Here is a 14,545-nt window from a genome sequence, read left to right as displayed (position 1 = left end):
AATAAAGCTAATTTTGAATACACCAAACAAACTTAAGGGACTTTTACTTTATACATTAATTTTATCAAATAATGTAGATGGATACAACGACCTCTTGTGAGTCCGCACGTTTAGGTACCACCAACCTGCCTATTTCTGCCGTAAAGCAATAATGCGTTTCGGTTTGAAGGGTGGGGCAGCCGTTGTAACTATACTGAGACCTTAGAACTTATATCTGAAGGTAGGTGGCGCATTTACGTTGTAGATGTCTATGGGATCCAGTCAACACTTAACACCAGGTGGGCTGTGAACTCGTCCACTCATCTAAGCAATAAAAAAATATAGTATGGATGATAAAGTTAAGCACTTTAAAACATAAACCCGTCTTTAGTAGGAAATATTGTCTGATTATAAATACGATCACGCCCTCGCGATAAACGTCTAGGGGACGCCGAAACCCGTACCACCTAAACGAATTTAAATAAAATCGGGTATTAAAATCTCCGGTCGATCTCACAAAAATATACCTATGTCAGGAGAGGTTTGAACGGAACAAAAATTCCTGAGACTCGTCGCATTATCGGAGGGCGGAACGTCTGTTTTCTTTATAGCTGTCGTAAGGTATAATCTTCAAGAAAAATTCGATATTTAAATGAAGTAAATTCCTCAGCGGGGATTTTGTTGATACCCAAATTTTTCAGTTGCAATTTTATTTATGAATGCGAGAATGGCGGCCCCCGTGGGGACTTGTCTCTTGGAATTTAAACAGAGAAACCAAGATTTTTAATGTTTACAAAAACATCAGGCCTTTACTTAATTAACTATTCTGAAAAGTGAACTTAACACTTTATTCAAACTTCTATGATGCAACTGATTACGCTTTGTTTACATCAATAATTAAAAAAACTTCTAAAAACATTCAAAGGATTAAAATAAGGTTGGATATTTTTTTCTTATTATTATTTGACTTCACTATTGCTGTAGATTGGCAGACAACTTTATAGCCCATCATTGTATTAATTGGTTACCGGAGATTAGTAATTGGTTACGGAAAATCAAAGAAATGGCGAAAAGATGCCGCCATCAACGTTGAGACATAAGACCATAGTCTCCACGATTATTCTATCTTTCAAAACCAAAACACATAAGTGCTTCATAGCAGAATCTACCCATGCGGACTAACCACCAGGGCCCTGAAACTGCGATACTTTAAGACAAATATTTTTTTGTATAGAAACTAGCGACATCTTGTAGCGGATGCCCCTTAACTTATATATTATTAAAGTTAAGGCATATAAATATTGTATAATTATACACAGAAGAAAAAATCGTACAATGAGAAACTCATCGAAGCGAACCCATCTAGTGGCCGAAGCCCTTAAACATTTTTGATGAATGCTTGAGTTGCTTATCTATAACTAATTTATGTGTATTCTCTGTGGTAACCACAAGCAGTGGCTACGCAAATCTATAGTTTGTTTAATTTTTACTTTTAATATATGATGTCTTGTTCCTATTCGTGAAAATTTATAAATACCCAAATAAGTATTTATAACGAAAAATTGGTAACAGTCTGCGAGATTTGAACCCCAGCGCGGTCTCATCACTTGACACAATTATGCCGGGGGTCACAACAATTACGCGACGACAACTATTAAAATGAATGATGATATCTAGGACGGACGAAATTCGGAATAATTATTTCAATGTCATGATCAATGATGAAGAAAACGAAATTGAGTGAAGGAATGGTATATGATAGAGGAGTATGGAAGGAGAAAACGTGTTGCGCCGACACCAGGTGTCTGAGAGAAGGGCAGGAGAATGATGATGAAGAAGAAAACAAAAAGAAAAGAGTAATTGAATATTGATGGTGTATAAAGTAGAGTTAGTATATAAAGATTGATGATGTATAAAGTCCAAAAGGTAAAAATAATTTGATTCCTGGGAAAATATCTGATACAACTGAACGGTGGTTTTAGTAGATCAAAGGCAAAACGACTATGAAACAATAAATATAGAACTAAATATAAAAAGACAGTAAACTGTCTATGTTGGCGTACATGGTGTTGCTGTTGTCGACATTCCTATCTACAAACAACACAATTTTAGCGGGAAACCTTCATTTGAGAAGCGTGTGGTATTTAAACATATCACTATCCAAGATAAGCCTCGGGTTACGCAAAATGTAAACATAAGCGCTAGTTGACGAGGTAGCGCGTGCGCTGCCGACACACAACTGCAGTGAGGCTCCGATGAAACGTGCCAGCCACGTGCGACACGTCTCTAATTGCCCTTTCTAAAGACTGTAACAATATTGGACAATCCAGTGCAAACAACACCGAACTGTTGTCGAGCTGACAAAAATCTCTCATTTTAATAGATAAGTGTAGGCGGAGTCGGATCATTTGTTAGCTTTTGGCATACGTTTTCGCTTAATCCCTATAAAGAGAATTATATTAAAGCTATCTGAGCTTCTCCTAAAGTTTTTTCAAAATAGACAAGAAATCTTCGTTCAGAAAGAATCCTGCGGCCGTTTCATTAAAATTAAAAAAAGTTAAGTAGCGACACAAGACAAAGTGCCGCCTGGAGAAATAAAGAGAGCAAAGCAAATGAGAAGAACTCATTTGGGCGGCCTCTGAATTGTGTTCGAGAGGATAATAAAAAGGGAAGCCATCAGTGACACGCACAATAAGCATCAACCTCAAGAATATCATAGATAACGGCGCGGAGTCGCCGCCGCAGGGACCTCATTAGGAGGCCGCAGGGAAATTAAAAAGAAAGCAAGATCTCGGACTCGATTGCTACTCGAGAAAAACGGTCGGCCTTCCTCTCATAACATTACATACAGCCTGCGTCGATTTTCCGGACGATTATTATTTTGTGGTGCGTAAGATGGACACGGAAAAAGTAGTTAATGGCAGGACGGAGGTTAAAGGAGGCGGAGGCGAAACATAAATCAGTCTGGAGCAGAGATGAATGTAATTACCGTGCCGGACAGGACAAATCGGATCTGCGTCGGATGCAATTCATTTGCCACCTCGCGCGCTGTCTCGCGACTCCTCGATTCCAAGCAACCATTTGATTTTAATAAAATTTTAATTTATAATTTCCATACAAAAGTGTATAAACGAGAACATCAGAATTATACTTAATTAACAATAATCTTCATGTAAATAGCTAAATACATAAATTCAGAATAATTTTCTATTCTATTTGTCAACTGAGAACTACTGAGAAGCTTTGGTGATATGAATTTTTGGGGAGACAGTTTTTGTTCCTGTACAAAATAAATGTCTACAATAAAACAAATGAGAAGTAAATATAAAACGAATCTAAGCCTTGAGGTGTTCGTGATTATAGTCGAATTTGGATTACTAAGTGAACACTGTTAGTAGAAAATGTCAAAAATTTTAGAATATTTACAATAGTTATATTTTTCCCCCACTACAAATTTCAGCCTCAAATTAGTCATGCATTGGATGTGGAGAGTAGAAGAGCAGCTTTATAATAAAAATTATTGATACATCATACTTTTGTCTCAAGTCGAGCATTGGTTGCGAGGTTGTGATAGATGTCTTTGAAGTTTGGCAATGTCTACTTAAAAAATAATATTATCACTAAATTACAGCAACATATAAGATACTATACTATAGCTATAAACAGGTAGGAATTTATTCATAGATAGATATAGATACTTCTACAAATACGTAGTTTACTTCTGAACTTCTATTTAATGTTCGTCTTTGTAACACAAAGAGCGGAAGGAATCAATTAATTGCCTTTTCGAAGAACAAATTTAAAGACTTCCAAGCGACTCGTTTTTTCTAGAAAGGAACCTATAGAAATCTTGCATTTATGCAAAACAAAGGCAATCAAGGCTCGAACGAACAGAAGGAATGAGCTTCATTAAGCGACGGAATGAAAACTTTAATAATGTAAGATGCAAAAAAAAAACTCTGAAAAAATACTTAAGAAAATCTGACGACATAAAGGCTGTTGTAACCGGGGACCCGACGTAAAATCATTAAGATGCTAATAAAAACTTCCTTTTGTACTGCAGAGACGAATTCGGGGAGCGTACGAAAAAAATATTCAAATAAAAACTCGATCGGGACAGAGGAGCGGGAGACGGTGGCCAGGATTATTCCTCAAACATAATGAAGAGAATTAATGTAAATATTTCTTTTTGCTCGAAACTTTCCTCCCTTCCGGAAAGTTTTATTTTACGGCGCGTCGTTTAACAATCGTCCCTACTTATTGACATTCAATTCGGGGGGGAAATTGATTTATGAAGATTGTCGCTTTAATTGTAAAAAGATTTTTCCTCGAGGACTGCATAAATAAGTCGCGAAAACATTTGTTCACTTCGATTCTTATACCTCTAAACGAGCAATTCTTGTATATATAAATATATATACTCTGAATCTCGGAAACGGCTCCGACGTTTTTCATAAAATTTAGTATACAGGGGATTTCGGGGGCGATAAATCGATCTAGCTACGATTTATTTTCAGAAAATGTTGTTTTGTTCGTGTTTTCGATAATCAACTTTATCGATAATGAACTTTATGACTCTTACCGACATCTATTGCCGAATAATAATACTATTTTTCTTAATTGAGAGCAACTAACTGCTTTAAAGACAACAAGATGGCGTTATCAAAAAAAAAAATCATCTGTCATCGACTAGTGAAAAAGAATACGAGTACCTACTTTGATTTTGATTTGAGTATGGACGTTTCGGAGTCACGAGTACATTTTGGCTGCAGTTTTGCATTATTGAGTGGTTCATGACAGGATGGGGAGCCGAGGCGTGTTGCAGCTGCAGGCACGTGATTACCCTGTCACAGCACAGAGTAGGACAGGCGGAACAAATGTCCACGATTTTATGCACTATTTCAATAAAATACTTGTGTATTTTACGCTCTGACGATTGACTGACAAGGACAGCTGTTAATGTAAACGATAGTAGCGTTTACATTTTTGATCTTTGAACTGCGAAGTTTTCTTTTTGATTCGACAAACACCTGTTATACAACCGCAAAATATTAAACGATTTCTTTTTAATATTAAGTTTATTAACATTTAGAAAGTACATACAAAAGCTAAGCCCCTCCATACATTACATCCCGAATGTTTCAGAGTAAACAATTGGTAGTGAAGCATGATACAAGCGCCATCCCCTTTCCCGGAATAGTATTTTTCGGGATTTGGAATAAAATATCCGTAAATAATTGGAATCTCGAGTCTCCGTCGAAGGGTCCATACGAGGTCCGGCACCTTTTTACGGTCGATAAAAATAATAAGTCGCTCTCCTCCCCGGATCCCCATCCTCCTTATCCACACACGCCTCCATATTCCGTCCACCACCACTCATTTTTGTACGTGACATTTTTCATTAATCATGAAGACACAAAGTAATCGAACCGAGTAATCAACGCACAAACTTCACACATACGATTTTTTTTTTAATTTCATCAAAATGGTACCTCCCAGGATCGTCTACAAACAGACATTAGGCCAAAGTTAAACACATTAAAGCTCCCGGATCGACACCTAATATGCAATCACATACTTTATATAAAATTTATTGTACCTATTACAAGATTCGCATTAAACTACCCAGAAAATCTTTAACCTAAGCTTTAAGCTTATAAAAGCTCGGCGCTAATGGCCGGATACCGGAAATTGCGCTCTCATATATCTCCCAACAGATTTATGAAAGTACCCACACATGAGTCGGTGTCTCTTGGCGCACACATACGTCACGTGAGTGCCGAGACGTTATGCTAACTCACACCAGTGTCGCGTGGTTCGATGTTGAACTTTGACACTTATTAATTTAAAGGGTCATTAATTTCAGAGCACCGAGTCGAGAATTGCTCACTAAATAACCTAAACTATCGATATTTCTCACTAAAATATCTATTGTGCTCTGGAAATACCACGGAACATCCCTGTCCATTATATGTTACTAATATAGTTGAATACGTGTCGTTGATTAGAAATAACTACGTCACTAATGGGCGCCTAAAGTTTTTCTTTGTAATAACGCATCTCAATATAACAAACCGTTGTTACGTGAAGGAAAAACAAATAAACAAACACACAAAATTAGGACATTAATATATTAGCAATTTATGGTAATTAAATATGGCTGATAGAGTCGGAGAAAATTACTACACTCGTAGCATCTCCTCTACGCCGTAGTACCGTAGAGACCATGTCCAGCAGCGTAGCCCCACGATACTTTTATCCTTCGTTATGACCGATGGTATTTCTCTGTCATGTTCAATGAATGCGGCACTCTGCATGCATTATTAACTTTCATCAGCTTTTAACGCGCTACTTAGAAATATCTCTTCAATAAATTTGCGCTCGCATACATATATTGCAGCTGTGCGAACATGGAAAACTACTTAAGACGACACATATAGCACTTTAATTATTTTATAGCAATTTATTGACCGATTAAAGTACAAGGAATGAGTTTAATAATAAATAAAAAATTCACAACGTTTTTCAATAGAATAAGTGTCCATTAAAATTCGTATTCTTTATTTTTTTGACACATGTCTTACGTCATACGTATGTAAAACCTACATATATTAAGATGTAAGAAATTAAATTAAATTATTTTAAAAAATATTAACACATACATAATAAACGGTAAGCAGCGGCTTGGCTCTGCACCTGGCATTGCTGAAGTCCATGGGCGACGGTAACCACTCACCATCAGGTGGGCCGTATGCTCGTCTACCTACAAGGCCAATAAAAAAAAAACATAAGACGAACAATACAATCTCAACCAATAGTGAAACGGAACACGTAACCGCTCGTCTTACAACCTAAGTCAATCGCGAAAAGAATATTAGGTATATTCGTAAGTGTCGGCTGTTTTTTTAGGATCGTAATCTTTTCTGTGTATCCCCGCTCGGCCCTCGTCGACACGTACCGGCCATTGTGACGTAGAATACTTCTTCCGCGGCGCTTCTTATATGAACGTTACAAGTGCTTTCTAAATAATCTAAGTCCAGCCGAAGAGAGCGTATTGTATTGACATAGTGGAGTGGTGGCCGGCCGTATAATGCGGCCTGCATGTGTGCGTGTGTGTACATGCACGAAGTACCCGTGTGTGAGTCCACGCTTGATAGAATAAGCAAGTCGTCCGGCGCCGTGGGGGGTGAGCCTCCCCCTTAAGTGTCTTCAAGACTGGACCTCCACCGCCCCCTCTCACTACACGTCTTCTGTAGCACTTCCCGTGGCCGCATCCAATTCTAATGGGCATTTATGTCGTAGCGTGAGGAAATTTATAATAACGATCTTAACACAATATCGAATTAAATTGAATATGCAATTTTGAAAAGGGCACATCTCTGAAAATGTAAAATTTTTAGGAAATGAAAAAACTGATTATTTTCTAATGCAGTGTAAAATTTAAAATATTTACTTTTGAGATATATTTTAGTGTTAATTAGCAATTGAAAATAACTGGAATTATTATAAAATGGGTGTAGGTGAGCCTCAAAACTACATGTATATGAAAAAACGTATTTGACAAAATATGCGACATGTACCCTTTTCGAAATTGCATATGCAATTATGTACAACCCATGCCTCATTCTCTTAGACTTATACAATTTTTTTTTATTCGCTACTAAACAAAAATGCTCGGTATAATTTTGTAGAATGCTGAACATTAATAACACTCACACATCGAATAGAAACTAGTTAACGAAGTTGGTGTAGAATATAAAGGAGAGTGCAGAAGCGACTGGAACCGAGCAAATCATATTAACGAGCGCCACCGTGTGTGCACTGCATTATCTAGTTCACATTGTTTCGTAGCTAAATTTACATCTCGGAAAAGGGAAGGCTTTCGACAATTATTCCCAATTTTATATCATCTGCATTTGTATTAAATTTAGATCTCATTCCTTTATTAAAGATAGTTTCACTATGGGATTCCTATACAAATACAAATCAAAATTATACCTACTAGCGGCCCGCTTAGGATCCACTCGGGACTTTAACAAAATTTTCAACGATAATTGATGTTGTTTTTTTTTTTTAAATAAAAGAACACTAATTGTGGCATAACTATAATAGTCAGACATATGCTATCGGGACACTTTTTGTAAATAATAATGTGTTCTACAAAGTCGTAGTGTATTATTTTATTCTACCATCAATAATTTTCGCAAGACACGCGATGTAAAGAATTCTTTAGGTATTTTTTTACACCTTGGGTTACATTATTGGAGTTTTAGTAAGGATCCCTAATTTTTTTCATAAAAGATTATAGCCTATGTCACTCGGGAATAGTGTAGCTTCCAAATAGTGAAAGAATTTTTCAAATCGGTTCAGTAGTTTCGGAGCCTATCCAATACAAACAAACAAACAAATTTTTCCTCTTTATAATATTAGTATAAATAACCCTCTTCTTACTCCTCCGAATGATGAACTTTCGCGATTTATATGTATTTGCCAGTATATGCCTACATATGTATTTAACATTAACTAAAAAATCTCTATACCGAATCAATTCAAACACAATGCTTAGTAAAAGATAAGAACTGTTGTTAGGACAAGTTATGTGGAATACTTCTAACGGGCGTACGCCGAACTACGAGTAGATTTACAATAAATACACCAAACAAAGAAAAAGGAATCTCGCTGCGGGAAAAACTTTGGCTTTTGTACTCCGCTACGCTGTTACAGGGAGTGCTTTTTACATAAGCACGTGTATGAAATATACAACTACGAACTAGTAGACACCGCGTTTTTTAAATCACTTTACAATTACATTTAACGAATCAACTAACATAGCCCTTATTTAAATTTTAAGAAAATCTCCTAGCAAAGGTAATAAACTAAAACAATACAAACACTTTTAATTATTTTATTATTTTTAAACAAATGTGTGCTTGTGTTTGGTGATTGCTCACTATTTATAAAGATTAACAATCAAATACTAGATAAAAAAACACGACAATTAATTACAAGCTGTACGATTCACCCTAATTGACATTCTTGTAAAAAACACTTGTAATAAACATACAATAAACAATTTGTTGGATATATTGTCTATGCCGAAGCCGACTTGCTATCGTTGTCTTCTTTATTAAAACATCTGAAGCTCGAAATCACTTTAGACACCGATGTTGTTATGTTTTCCGTTCAAAATCACGGCTCGCCTCGGGGCTCCACCTGCGATATAATTGGGCTTCAAAACTCGCTTTGCCAGATCCCCAATACTTCCGTGTGGCTGGCTCGCCCGACGCTCCCCCCCTTTCCCCCTATTTATTTCGTTTGCCTTGTCTTTGCTGCTGTCAAGGCACTGCCTTTTGAACGGATCCAAACCATTATATTGATGGTATCAATTTTCGTGTGCTAGCTGCGTAAAGTCATTGAGGATTTGTCTCGATACGATTCGGAAAACGTTTTTTTATTGGTTTTCAAGACATTTTTTCATAACTAGTATTTTTAAGAGGATACTCCTGAAACTAAAAAGAAATAATTTTCGTATACAATACTCTCACGTAAACCTAAAAAACGTTTTTAGTTGTTTGGTTCATGATCTGTTCACGTCTTAGTAAATAGATTCATATTTTGTAAACCAGCAATGTATGGTGAAGGTAGCTGACTATTGCCGCGACACACGAGTCCGTCGACTCTGTACTTCACCTGTTTTTTATTTGTATTACATTGCATGCAATAATAATAACAACGTGTCTTGTGATCGCTATGATTCTATTATGTAGCACTGGCGTCAGTCTTATCTTTCGAGATGTTTTCCTTACATCCCGAAATTTAAATCGAAAACCGTATTTAAAAATTCGAAAGAGATTATTTTTAAACAAACAAACAAATCAACGGACGTTTATAAAAAAAATATATATTGTGTGTATTATACGACACAATTTAAACAAACATTCATTCTAAACATAAACTAAATAACAGAACCACAACTTGTCCCTATACCTTCTTGAGATGTAAAACGAGATTCTCGAAATCAGCTCATGCAAATAGGAGTGTCGTTTTCGGCCACTCGAGTACCAAATCAAGAAAGAAACCCCGACCGGCGGCCGAGCGTCGTTCACGCCTCAATCAACTGCCAGTTACCAGCCTTTGTACTACAAGTGCCCCTCAGACTCGACCACACAAACTTCGGAATCTTAAAACGTTGCCTTCCTACTCGACTAATTCACTATTGAAATACTTTTTTAACGTAGTAAATAAAAAGCTATGTGCATTAATAGAGCCAATGTGACTTTCTCTCATATGTAGCAGTTAGCCGACCAGTAAATCAGCTTCTCGGCCGCTAGTGATCTCAAGTCAAGAAAGAGCGAAGGTGCATATTCTTCTGCAAACGATTTAAGGTCGACATTCCAAATATGAAAATAAAGAAAATAAGTACTTCGTGACCGCTCCTCCAATCGCGAACCTCGCTTTTATTACATCCATAAATTCATCATATCGCAACGTCGAGAAGGCTCGCCATTGGCCGCGCGACAGAGACCGCGATCATCTCTCACTCGCACCTCCTTCATATTAATATTGAATTTTTCTCGACCCCCTCCCGCCACCCTCGCGGGAGGCTCTACACTCGCTCGCCCCCGTATTGTTGTTATCTTTAATGTTGTGGAAAACGCGTTTTCTTGTGTCGTTAACTTTTATATTGCACCAGTGATACTGTCGTAGGTTTGATACATAACTGATGCCAATAATATTATTTCTTTTAGGTTTTAGTCAGAATCGGTAATTGAGTAATCATTTTACTTCAGATATGCAAATGGGTAGCCATTAAGTTGATTACATTGCGCTAAATTGAAAAACTGCCAAATATGTTTTCTCTTTTTATGAAGAGACAAGCCCAGGGATCGCCTAGGAGCCATGTCCTGCCAAGAAAACACCAGGCACGACAATCTATGTGCCAACTTCCATTATGACTCTTGACATCAAACTCCGAATTGTACTTGCATACATTTAAAACAAAAACATACATCATCAGTATGCTTGTCTATGAACATAATTTGCATTGAATTTGCAAACAATGACCCTTATTATGTTTGTTACCAAAATCAAAACATAAACAAAGAACGTAATAAATTAATCACAACAAAAGGGGTCCGAGTTCTCCCCTTTAATGTTTTCCTTTAGTGCAATGTCTGTCTGCCGAAATTAAAAAAGAGGAAGCAGACCGTCTCCTCTTTTAAAGCGTCGATGACCTTTTGCACATTTTCTTTTTTGACTTAAACGCTTTTTAGAACACACCCCTTTGGCCATTAGGTGTACATATAAAATTGTTGAATATTTGTTTTGCAATGATGATTATTGAGTAACTAAAAATTCTCAAATGTTCCATTGAGCCGCTGATTTTTTTTCGACGAATCATTAATGTTTTCTTATATTTCCCAGACACTTCGATTTCAATGTAGGAAAATGACTAGTAGCGCAAATACACAATCAATACACAAAACATAGATTAAATTTTATTAGAGAAGTAAAGTCCCAGTTAAATCCAAAATGTCTATTTAAATTTTATTTCCATCGCCAAATGGATTCACTTTTCTAGTCAAAGGTTAATGTACTGAATCTCTAAGATACAAAGTTTTGATATACAGTAGCAAAATACACGGGTCCCCCGGAATCTCCTTCCCTTATATTTCAAAGCTAAAAAGAAATCGCCTGCAATATCTGTCTGTAAAATATATCGGATTGCTTTGTCGCAGCTTTGGAAATCGAAATCTATTTTCCTTCAAATCTAAGTGAATCCCGTGCGGATTGCGAATGTACCCTTTACCTACCGCCGGGCGAGGCAATTGATATTCCAACAATACAATGTATGAATAAAATATAAACTTAGTTCCTATCAGCTGTGTTCGTTGCGGATTTTATAGAAATCTACACGGTTTTGGTGAACGGCGAATAAATTTAGAAAGTTGTACAAGCGTTGACTACATTCAGTTTGGGTTTATTAAAAAATGAATAATGGCACTAACCGCGTATATTCCTAATATGTCGCATATTCATATTAATATATTCATAATATGTATAATATGAGCGCTCGGTTTTGAAGCAATCGAGTTGAAAATGGGTTGATGATGTTACGGATTAGGATTATTTTAATTGCATATGATTTGCAATGATGCTTTTTTAAATGAAACAGGAAAATTAGACTTAAAATGAGTCAATATTTATACAAGCATAAAATGTTTAACAATTCCATCATTACATCAAATGAAAATTTGACAAAATAGGGTACGGACGTGATTACAGTTATTTTCTGAACAATAGCAACATAACATAATTTTGTATATTAAAATTTAGAATGCCAATGATTAAAAAGGTGAAAAGAAAAGCAGAAAAAATTTCTACATAATAGAGAAGGTCAATTTTCTTAATCGTTTCTTTATCTTTGCCTTTCCTATTATAGACGCACTTGAATACAGGAAAACTACTTAGTAAATTATCATCAACTATCTTCTCATCCTATACACATCCCTACGACTATTGCACTTTTTTTTTATTGCCCTTTTGGCATACGAGCATACCCGATGGTGGTGTTTACCATCGCCCATGGACTTCAGCAATACCAGAGCAGAGTCAAGCCGCTGCCTACCTATATTATAAATTATAACATTATTTAAAATTATGGTACCATTCACGATAAATTTAGTAGTTTTTTTTACAAATTATTTTTTATTTATAAGGAAACCCAAATACATCGCGCTATAGGACATCATTTAAAGTAATGAAACATGAATTCTCTAGTCTGTATCGATTTATATGAATTAATCTTTCAAGTGTAGTGTAAACTGAGACTAATATTACTTGTAAAGGTACAATCGGGAAGAACAGCTCTGCGAACATTACGCGTCCCCCACTCATTTAGCTGTCGGAGAGTTATTTAATAGTACGAGTGACCCCGGCGGCCTCTTGCCGCGGACGCTGTAAATGTATTGAACACATCTGCCGGACATTTGACGCACAAAAGTAATAAATTAAGGAATTTAAATGAATTCTACCGCAATAAAGCTCTCGGAGAAAATCGAAATTTTCGCCAATCAAATTTTAATGTTTAACGTAGTATATTGTTATTGAATTTTACTATGACTTTTCGTATTAATTAATGTACGTTTTTATTTATTTATTGCATAGATCGGTGGACGAGCTCACGGTCCACTTGATGTTAAGTGGTTACCGGAGCTCATAGACATCTACAACGTAAATTGCACTACCTATTTTGAGATATGATATCGACGCTTGAAAGGCAAACGTGACTAAGCGACAATAACTGCTTTATACATAAATGATAGGCAATAACGATACGCAAAAAAATATTTTTCTAGGTCTATTAAAATCATTTCAATCCTACAGCTAGATTCGTTAAAATTTTTTTTTCAGTTATTTCAACTTTAAATTAGTCTACTGTAAAGTTCACGCATTGTCGCTTAGTCACATTTGCCTTTCAAGCGTCGATATGTACTCAAAACAATTTTATAAATGAGAAAGCGTTTTTCAACGTTTACCGGCAGCCGAGTTTTCGGCCCGTCCGGTAATAAGTCGCCGGAATATTAACATGGTCACGCACCTCACTCGAAATGAACTGGAAATTTCAAATGGGTATTATACAACGGGAACGCACGATTTCTTCGTGACAGAAGATAGGTAGGATGATGTGGTACTTACTCATGCGGGGTCAGTCTTAGTCATAACATCACTACATTGGCGATCGCGGTGCGCCGATATAATTCTCAAGAAAACACTGCTCCGGTGATTAAACTTTAGACTACAAGCATTCCTTATAAAATTTTAAAATAATAGAATAAAAATATAGATAGACTTATAAATAAATAGATTAATGCTAGTAAAACTAAATTTACGTGTCCGTACGATACGACACGCTGCTCATCTGTCTCGGGACGCTTAGAAGTTACGCACTCCGCGTCCGTAATCTTTCAACATCTTAAATAAAATAGTCCGGCGTAGTGCTGTATGGCCGGTATCTTATGAATTAAATATGAGCGCTTTATTCGATTCCCGGGTCCCTCGATATCTGATAATAAAAAGAAATATATCGCACACATACGGCCGCCGGAGGCAGAGAGTCTCATCAGTCGCTATTTTTTACGGCGACGACGTCCTTCCATCGGCAATCACTTCATACCGACCCCTGTCCGAGTGTTCGATGACAGAATTATTTATCAGTTTGAAAAATGACGGGAAATTGAATGTAGTCGCAATGTTTACAACGCATTTTCTGTCCGGAGTCCTCGGGGGCTGCTTCCCTCGCGTTCCGATGTCCACTTTTCAAAGAGACCGCTCGGACGAGGGTCGAAAAAGTGTCCCCAGAGTGAAAAATAAAAATACATATATCGTAACTTCGTTCAACAGAATGTTGCCTTACGAGCGTTCAAAGAAAATTCGAGTCGGACGACGGCCGATAGTTGATTCATTTTGTGCGTATAATTGTTTGTAGCCGGGGCCAGTTTCCTTGTACATTATGACGCAATCTAGTTGAGTGTCCGGGCCCGGAGCCATGTGTGCACAGCACGAG

This window comes from Bombyx mandarina, chromosome 04 (genome assembly GCF_030267445.1).
Source record: "Bombyx mandarina strain Sakado chromosome 04, ASM3026744v2".
In the NCBI taxonomy this organism is placed as follows: domain Eukaryota; kingdom Metazoa; phylum Arthropoda; class Insecta; order Lepidoptera; family Bombycidae; genus Bombyx; species Bombyx mandarina.
Note: the sequence above shows the minus strand (reverse complement) of the source record.